The sequence below is a fragment of the Anomalospiza imberbis genome, chromosome 5, assembly GCF_031753505.1.
Source record: "Anomalospiza imberbis isolate Cuckoo-Finch-1a 21T00152 chromosome 5, ASM3175350v1, whole genome shotgun sequence".
Lineage (NCBI taxonomy): Eukaryota > Metazoa > Chordata > Aves > Passeriformes > Viduidae > Anomalospiza > Anomalospiza imberbis.
Window position 1 is genome coordinate 58,501,392 of NC_089685.1, and position 8,837 is coordinate 58,510,228.

Consider the following 8,837-nt stretch of genomic DNA (forward strand, 5'->3'; position numbering starts at 1 on the left):
ACTCAAAAATTGAGATTTAGTTACCTGGACAGTTCAGATCCAGAGCCAATGCACTCATTTCTGGCTGTGCAGTGTTTGTATTCCATACCCAAGAAAGAAGAGGACAGCAAGGTAGAGGTTGAAATGTCTGATTGGGTTCCATTGTTCCTTGGCTTTTCTTCTTTCCTTTGTGTTTCTCTGGCAAGAAATTCAACCTGTCTCTCCCTTTGACTCAGTTTTGAGATTTCTAGAAATGTGGTATTATTGCTGCTGGTAATTCTGTGACTAAGCCTGAACTGCATTTCTCCCTCAAAGCAGAGATTAGATCTCTGTTATCTATAAAAAACATACACTGCCTCAGAGTACCAGAGGCAAATTACGTGAAACATACTTCTTTGGAAAGCACTCTGAAGATGAAAGGCATCTTCATGATATAATGACAATAAATAGCCAAATCAAACCAAACCATTAAAAATAAAAATTGCCAGAGTGACCATTACTTCCTGGGCAGGACACGTTAGATAAAGCCACAGATGAATTTTTAGATCAGATTGCTATCACAGTGGCCTGACCCTGACAGATAAATATCCAGAAGCCTCAGTCCTCTGATTCCCAAACCTCAGAGAGGGTGCTCTGTGCCACCTTCTCATGAGCAGCTGGCTGGAGAAGGTGACTAGGCTGTGACTCTGCCCCTTTTCATCTCTCAGGTGGAATGTTCCTCAGTGTTCCCATCTAATGGAGTGGAAATTATCCCACCCTGGGCTTGTGCTTGGCCATCACTGCTTTAGGCTGTCTAGGTAATTTTTTTTAGACTATACATCTTTAACAGCTCTGGAGATGTCCTTAAAATACCTCCCAATCCAACCTCAATGCTGAAGATACAAAAAAAACAGAATGTATTTTAATTTACTTTTATAAAAGAAAATTAATTTCTGGATGAAAAGGAAATTCTTTCTGTGGGAAAAACCTGTCACAGATTGAACCCCTCTCTGGAAGGTTGTACGTTTTTATTTCTCACAGTTCCTGTTGTTACTCAAACCTCTTGCACAATTTTAGCACAAGCAAGTAGAAAACAAGATTTCCTAAATATTGGTGCTTTTGTCCAGGCATCAGCAAAGGTTTAAAGTGAATGCCATATTTCAAAAGCTTTATTAAGCTGTTTCTGTCTAGACAAAGAGTTTGTTCAAAGCTTCTAAAGTGTGTCATTATAAGACTTTAAAGCAGACAATGATCCAGCTTGTCAACGTGAAAATTAAATCTTTAATAAAAATGTTGACCAGAAGAATTCTCTCCACGTGGGACAATTACTGTTTACAAGAAAGATGAATCTGTATCTGTAGGCAACCATGCTACAGCTTTATCCAACCCTTGCACACCAAAAGCAGCCACTTTAATCTTTCTATCAAATCTGGAAAAAACAGACATCTGAAGTCTTCCCTCTGCTGCCATTAAATTACAAATCCATTTGCTTCTTGATATTATCAGCATTTTAAAGATGCGTTATCCCGGCCATGACATTGCTTTTAATCCTCTAATAGCTACTTAGCTGATTTCTTTGTAAAAGCCCATCACAATCCTTTCATGTTATATTACCCAGTGTCAATACTGTGGCCAAAGAAAACCAGAAGGCACTATAGAAAAGTCAGGTTGAGACAGTAAAACAATCAGGGCCAATTTATCTCGCTGGAATAAATGAGCAGAGAATGTCCACACACACATACATATACAGTATCTTTGAAAACATTTGTCTCCAGCATACTTAGGCAGGAGGCAAAACAAGATCCAAAACATTTTGAAGAGAGGCTCTGAAGAGGTACCAACAGGAGAGGCCTGCTGAAGTAAGCTGAGGTAAGTGCAATAGCTGAGTAAAGTTTAAGTAAGCCTCTCCAAAACAGTCTAAGCAAATACAACTTCAGCAGGTGCTTCTCACTAGTAGCCCTCAGAATAGAGAGAGATGGCTACAGAGTAGAAATAAATTTGTTTTAGGCAAATGGGGAGCAGTAAAATGGCAGGACTGCAGCTGCAGCCGGATCTCCCATGAGCCTGTCCTGGTACACATCTGGAAGTTCTGAAAATGCAAGATGAGCACCATTCTCCATCAATCTGAAGGTGTGCTTGTAAGTAAAAATCCACTGTTAATTCTCACTCACGTATTTCCCACATGATTCTTACCCAAGAATCTTATTGGGACTATATCCACTAACAGAGCAGTGGAAATGTTCTTCAAGTTGCCTTTGCTGAGAGAACAAGTTAGAGGAGTGAAGACACCCTTGAAAATTTTGGAGACCCCTCAGCTCACTTCTGATAAGACAGGAGATGGAGGTGTCAAAGATATGAAATTCCTGCATGGTCCATGAGAACTGGTGGCACCAGAGCAAAAAAATGTGCCCCATGTGATGGTCAGCCAGCCCACGGGCACCAGCCAGCTGTGTGCAGGCACATGTGCTTTGTGTCACCTCTGGCCTGTTCTACTGGGGCTAGTTAGAAAAAAATATGTATTTTGAAGGTGTTTTTTTTAGGGGTGGAGGGGGAGGTTGGGTATTTTGAAGGTTTGTTGGGTTTTTTTGGGAGGAGGGGAAAGCTACATGAATGGTCTGTGGGAGGCTGAAATGTTGAAAATGCAGGGAAGATAGTGAGCAGTGAATCCTTGGAGCTTATATAGCACGAAGCTGAGCCAAGCTGCATTTACTGTGCTGCTCACAAAGCAGCTTGTTTGTCCCCATGATTTTGTTTTGATGTGGTGTGGTTCTGGGGAAACATAGCAGATTTCGGTGTTCCAGGGTTATAACATGTCAGCACTGAATCCTAACCAATCTCTTCCATCTGCACTGAGATCACAAAGAGAACAAGTAGTTACAAAAAACCTGAATTTTCACATCTTTTCATGTATGTGCTTTACTGCAGCATTTTGCTATGCAAGGCTGCTCTCTTGATGTAGCTTTTTAAATGCAAAAAGCACTGAAGAAGTTCCAGGCTCAGCTGCACACAGCTTATCCCAAGGGATCACTCATGCAGAGGTGACGTGTGCATCCCCACACCCAGAGGCATGAAAGCACACTGGGGCTTCACCGGGGAAACTGACAGTAACGTGCAAATGAAACGTGTAATGTGTAAATGAAATAAGCCAGAGGTACAAACACAGGAGTGTGTGTTGTGGTGTTTTTGCATGGGAAAATGAGTAAGCATGGAAGAGGGGAGAGAGACAAGAAAGTGGTTTTGAGGTGCAGCACATTGATTGATACCATATCAGCTGCATGGTTGAAACAAGGGAAATAGGAACAATCAGATATGACATCTCTGGGGAGGATTAATTCTGGGGAAAAAAAACAAACCACCCCCACCCCCCCCAACTTAATATATTTTCCTGAACCTCAGACACACCACATTTATTTACTTACCATCACTTCTTGTTCACCTTTTCTTGTTCATCATTGCAAAATACCTCCAAGTGTATTTTTTATCAAAGTGCTGAGCAGTTGTGAGCAGGCTGTGCTCTATCTGGGAGTGAGGGGAAGATTACATTACTCAGCCCACCTGCTATCAGGAGCCAAGTGATAAACCCAGATTACTTCAGCCCTAGGATTTGCCTCTGTTTCAACAACAGCATGGCCCACCTCTTGCCTCTGTGCTGGGAACACCAGTAGATCCTGCCCACTGGAAAACATCACCAGACTGCCCCTGTAGTGCTTTACCAGGAGCTGGTTGCATGGGTTTCTTGTTCTCTGTCTGAGTGGAAGCACCCTGGGCCCCTGTGCTTGTAGATAAACCTGCCCTTGCAAGTTACCCAGCTCTGGTATTGCAGAGCTGGCAGCTGCAGCTATTCTATTCTATTCTATTCTATTCTATTCTATTCTATTCTATTCTATTCTATTCTATTCTATTCTATTCTATTCTATTCTATTCTATTCTATTCTATTCTATTCTATTCTATATTCTATTCTATTCTTATTTCATTCCATTCCCAGTGAGGGTGGGGGGACAAATAGACCTCTCTGCCAGGCTGTCATCTCAACAATGCCGCTGGCATCCTCCTTGCCACGAGCCGACTAATGCAGACCACTGCTGAAGGCAGGCAAAAAGCCATGAAAAGCCCTGCCCTGTTCCACTGTTGCCTCCCTCAGCCCCCCAACCCCAGCAGTTTGCCCCCAACACACCTGGGTGATGCTGCAGCCCTGGTTCACAGGGGCAATGCCCCATTGCAAGCAGTGGTGCAGATCCCAAGGGCCCTGTTAGGACAGATCAAAGCTGTCAGCATGACAAGCAGTACAAATGCAAGGAATATGCCTCTGTTTATGTGCAGTGTGCTCCATAGCTTTGCATTTTGCAGCACCATGAAAGCTTTAAAATTTCCATTTACATTAACAAGCCCATAAAGCATAAGGTTATTAAGTGGTGTTTATACTATCCTCTCTGAGAAGTTCATTCAGTTACCAGCTGGTTCAATTTTTACTAAAAGCAAGTTTCATGAGGGTGCTGAGTGGAGCTGCATGGCTTGAGGGAACTTGCTTTGAAAAGACAGAACAGCAGCAATGCCACCACCATGAAACAGCTGAATTGCTCTGTAGTACGAGTGGTCAGTGCCTTCAGAGGTGAATGAAATTTGTTGGCTCTGTGACTGAAAAACATGCTACATTTAAACATTTTTAAATTTACTTTTGACAAAATTCTTTGAGCATTGGCTAGTTCCTGCAAACTTTACTGGAATTTCACGGAGGTCACTGTCTTAAGGAGCACATTTACAGTCTCAGGATTATTTTTTTCCAAAGAACAAAGTCTAGTGGGGTCTCTGGCCAGATTTTCAATGGCTGAAGCAGGGGGTAAGAAGAGCACCCCTGAGAAAGCCACTGGTGAGTTTCCCACATGGCTCTTAAAGAGTGTAGCAATGAATCCTGGCATGCAGATGTAGGCACAGATGTGTGTGGGCAAACACCACAGGGCACCTACGAGAGCAGGCACCAGGGTCTGGAGAGCAGGGGTCTGGAGCATGGGCAGGTGTCATCTGGTATAACCTGTGAGTCAGGTGTGACAATGGCAGCAGCAACCCCTGTCCAGGGATCATCAGGATGGTGTGTTTTATTTTATTCCTGAAGTTTTACAGATAAGAAAAATTTCATTCTGTCAATCTGTAAATGAGGCCGTTTTCAGTTTGGAAGAATATAATTGGAAATAATGTAAAAATATATATTTGTATTGAGCCATGCCCACAAAACAGAGGCAGTTTTGGGTTTATTTTTGTTTTCTGTAAGCAGTCTCTTTTTTCAGCTAGCCCTAACTTTTAATACTGAGAACAAAGTTCACAAGTGTATGCTCAAATATTGACAGTGACTTCACTGCAACAATTAGGAAAGTGACTTGGCAGATCTGAAGGCTTAAGGCTTCCTCACCATGGTATGTGTGAATGGAAATTCATTAGACGTACTTAAAATTTACTTGGAGAGATTTAAGAAAAGGCAGTTTGTAGGGCAGAGTAAAAAAAGTTCAAAAGGTTTGAAAAATTGTTGAGATTACTGGAAGATCACATGCCAATTTTTTAAAGAGACTCATTGGGATGGAGCTCTTTGGAGAATAGGTTTTATAGTGAAATTTCCAGCGCCTCTTCATTTCAGCCAGGTTTTAGATAAAAATATTACAACACAAATCCTCCAAAGGAAAAGGGTGTACAAACCAGGCTACCAGATAAAACTAGCAGTATATTCCACCTGGTACAGTATGGATGTAAGACAACACTTACATGGTTAAATTATATCCCTCTTTTCTGATTTTTTTTTAATCCTAGAATCAGTGGGACAAACTCACCTCCTCATGAAAGATCTGGCAGCTCCCTCGGTGTCCTGAACCCTATCCAACTGATAATTGGACTTGTTTGAAATCAGGGAGCTGAGAAGTAGCCTCCAGGCACTCAACAAAGGCTCTTCCAGTGCTCTGAGGAGGCGGTGCCAGCACTTCCCTTCTCCTTGTCTGCCTCCTGCTGAAACACATTTGCAGAGTCCCCTGAAGCCTCTAAGGCTTTTCCAGAGATCTGGTGGAACCAGACCTGGTATCTCATGGAGTATCATCACATGCAAAGAACGCGACATACCCCCACAGGCATAGTTAATGCAGACAAACCTTAATGGCTTTTTTTTTTTTTCCTTCCCCCTCCAGTTGCAAATGTATAATTAATCTCAGTTCAAATTTACATGTTTGATCTATTTCCTTTAGGCTTCAAATGTCTTTGAAGGAAGGGGAGGACCCTGTGATTTGATCTGAGGTGCCTGGGACAGGCTCGGTGTTTACATGGACAGACCCCCATGCCCAGAGCTGGTCAGGCATGGAGAGCTCCCAGCTTGCAGCCCTGGGGCAACAGGGCAGTTACTGAGGTGCTTCCCAAGCTGGGCTGCAGGAGCCCTTTCACCCCAAAAAACCATTTCCCCAGAGCTCTCATGAGCAGTGAGGACACCCACAGCCAGGAGATAGGAACCTCCTGCAGACAAGAGCCAGAGCAGGAGCCACCCCTCTGGTGAACAGACCCTCTAAGCCCTTACTCCCACAGTGTAACAGAAATGAAAGGTGCAGGGATGAAGGACATACCCACTTCAAACAGGGAAATTTCCATTTGAAGTGCTGTCTTGAGTCAAATCCTCCCCAGCAGCACTTTGTTCCTCTCACTCATGTGTATCAATTTCTTCTGACAACAGTTTCATGGCTTCGGGAAAAAAAAAAAAAGCCCAACTCCATTGGAATTACATTTTAAAACTACAGACAGACCACGGAGATTAAAATTCTTTGGCTGAGTCACCAAAGACTGGGGGGGGAGATGAGTCCACCAGGCACTGTGAAAGGTGGGTTGAACACAAACCAAAGTGAATCCAGCCTTTCCTCCCTGGTGGTGCCACAGAGGCTGGGGAGGATGATGGATGCAGATGGCAGAGCTGAGGGGACACTGTCATGAGGGGCCCTGTGTGCTGGGGAAATGGACTCTGGCACTGACTCAGGGCTCTTCACTCCTTATGGCACAACACTAAGGGCTGGTTCCCATGGCAAACATGGGTAGCTGAAGAACAGAATAGTTTCTGGTTGATCCATAAGGGTTTTGTTTGAAACCAAAGGCCTCCCTTAAATGTTTTCTTCCTTGACATGTAGCATTTTAATTTGATCTTTAGATTTTTGAGGTTCTTCAGGTAGGACTGTGCAGTGTGAAGTAAAGGAAAATAAAACTCCATCTGCTGACATCCATTGCTGAATGTTTCCTGACTGAAAGCATCCATCTAACACCGCCCCTTTCCTTGGTCCACCCTGAGAGAGCAACCTCAGCTTCTGTCCCTTAGCATACAAAGATGGCAAAAGCAAAATGGCACATTCAGCATTTCACATAAGCACAGAGGAATTTAGGCACTCACTAACACTGAACTCAAGATGAGGGTCTGGCTCAGTGGCTCTGTGTTCTAGCCAGAAGACTATGAAAAAATTATTCTAAGTTTTGCTGTGACTACTTGAAACTCAGAACAGCTTACACTCTCTCCTACTTGCAGTTTAGATTGTGACAGGAATTAACCCATCCCTCCAGCAGCACTGAAGCCTCAGGAGAAGACAGCACACACTGAGCATTGGACAGCCAAGGCCATGCCTCACAGAGAGGTGCCACTGTGATCAGCAGCACTCATAGGTGCAGAAGGATCTGGTCCCTGAATCACAGACTTGTATTTAAATAGGAAAGACCAATAAAAAGTGACATTAAAGGAAGTTATTTTTATTCCCATTTGCAAACAGAGCACCAAGACATAGGAAGACGGAACAGGCTGGAAAAGTCCTTGATGGACTTGAATGTCTGAGCCTTAAGCTGAACTTTTCTTTCCAGGATCAGTCTGTGATGGAGGATTCACTTTCTGCCAGAGAAGCAGGGGGAAAGGAGACAGCAATGGTGGTGCTCTTGGCTGCTATTGATAATCATCAAATTGTTGGAATTTCTGCCTGAGAGACTAGGAAAGGAATATTGGCACAAGCAGGGCTTTGTGTTTCTCTGTCAAGATAAAACTTCTGCCTCATCCACTGACCATTAATGGAAGAGCTTGTGGTGTCTGGCAGAAGAGCGGCCAGCAGCCTGCACATCTCCTGGACTTCCTAACGGGACTTGTGAAGGCCAGGTCACCCCACAGTGCTGCGACTGAGGTGGGGGGCAGGAGCAGTGCTTAGCTCCTGGCACACAATGCCTGCAAGCGAGGTTCTCTCTCCGTGCTCACCCCTCTGAGGGCTGACAGCTGCCCCACGGGCACTGCAGTCCCCCTGGGATCCCTTCCCTGGGGAGGGATTCTGTGCCCACTGTGGCTGCTGGGGTAGGAGCACCCAGCGCTGCCTGCACCCACAGGCACCCTCCTGCCAGCACAGCACCACGTCTTGGGCTGGACAAAGAGGGCTCCCTGGAGGGAGAGTTTTCTCCTCTGCAGGGCTCAGTTCTTCCACCATGAAAGGGCTCCAGCCCTGCAGACATGCACAACTTGTGTCAGAAGATGGACAAAGTCCTTTCTGGGCTAGATTCAAAATACACAGATACTCAAAATACTCAAAATGGAGGAGAAAGTCATGGCCCTTTGTGTATCTGCCTGACAAAAACACTCCTATGAAAGGTGGAGAAAATCCTTTAGCAACAGCTGAACAGTATAAACACCTTCGAGGGAAAGAATAATTTACAGTGATATCTTTTCAGTCCTCATCCAAGCAGTGGTTAAACATTTGGCAGGGAAACAGTGGAGGAACTCATCAGCTTACCTGATGGTTTTAAAGGTTGATAACTTGTCTGCGAATGACACAAATTTAAAGCACCACAATAACAAGCATTAGTCAAAAATAAAACCACCAGGTTTTTGGTTTGTTTGTTTTTA

General features: G+C 44.1%; 1 long non-coding RNA gene across 1 annotated transcript; it reads left to right on the forward strand.

The window, feature by feature from the left end:
* The first annotated feature begins 3,962 nt into the window (after positions 1-3,962).
* On the forward strand, positions 3,963-8,157 carry LOC137474480 (uncharacterized). Its single transcript, XR_010999373.1, has 3 exons — positions 3,963-4,826; positions 7,491-7,686; positions 7,817-8,157. It is a non-coding gene; the product is annotated as an uncharacterized lncRNA (long non-coding RNA).
* The last annotated feature ends 680 nt before the right edge of the window (positions 8,158-8,837 follow it).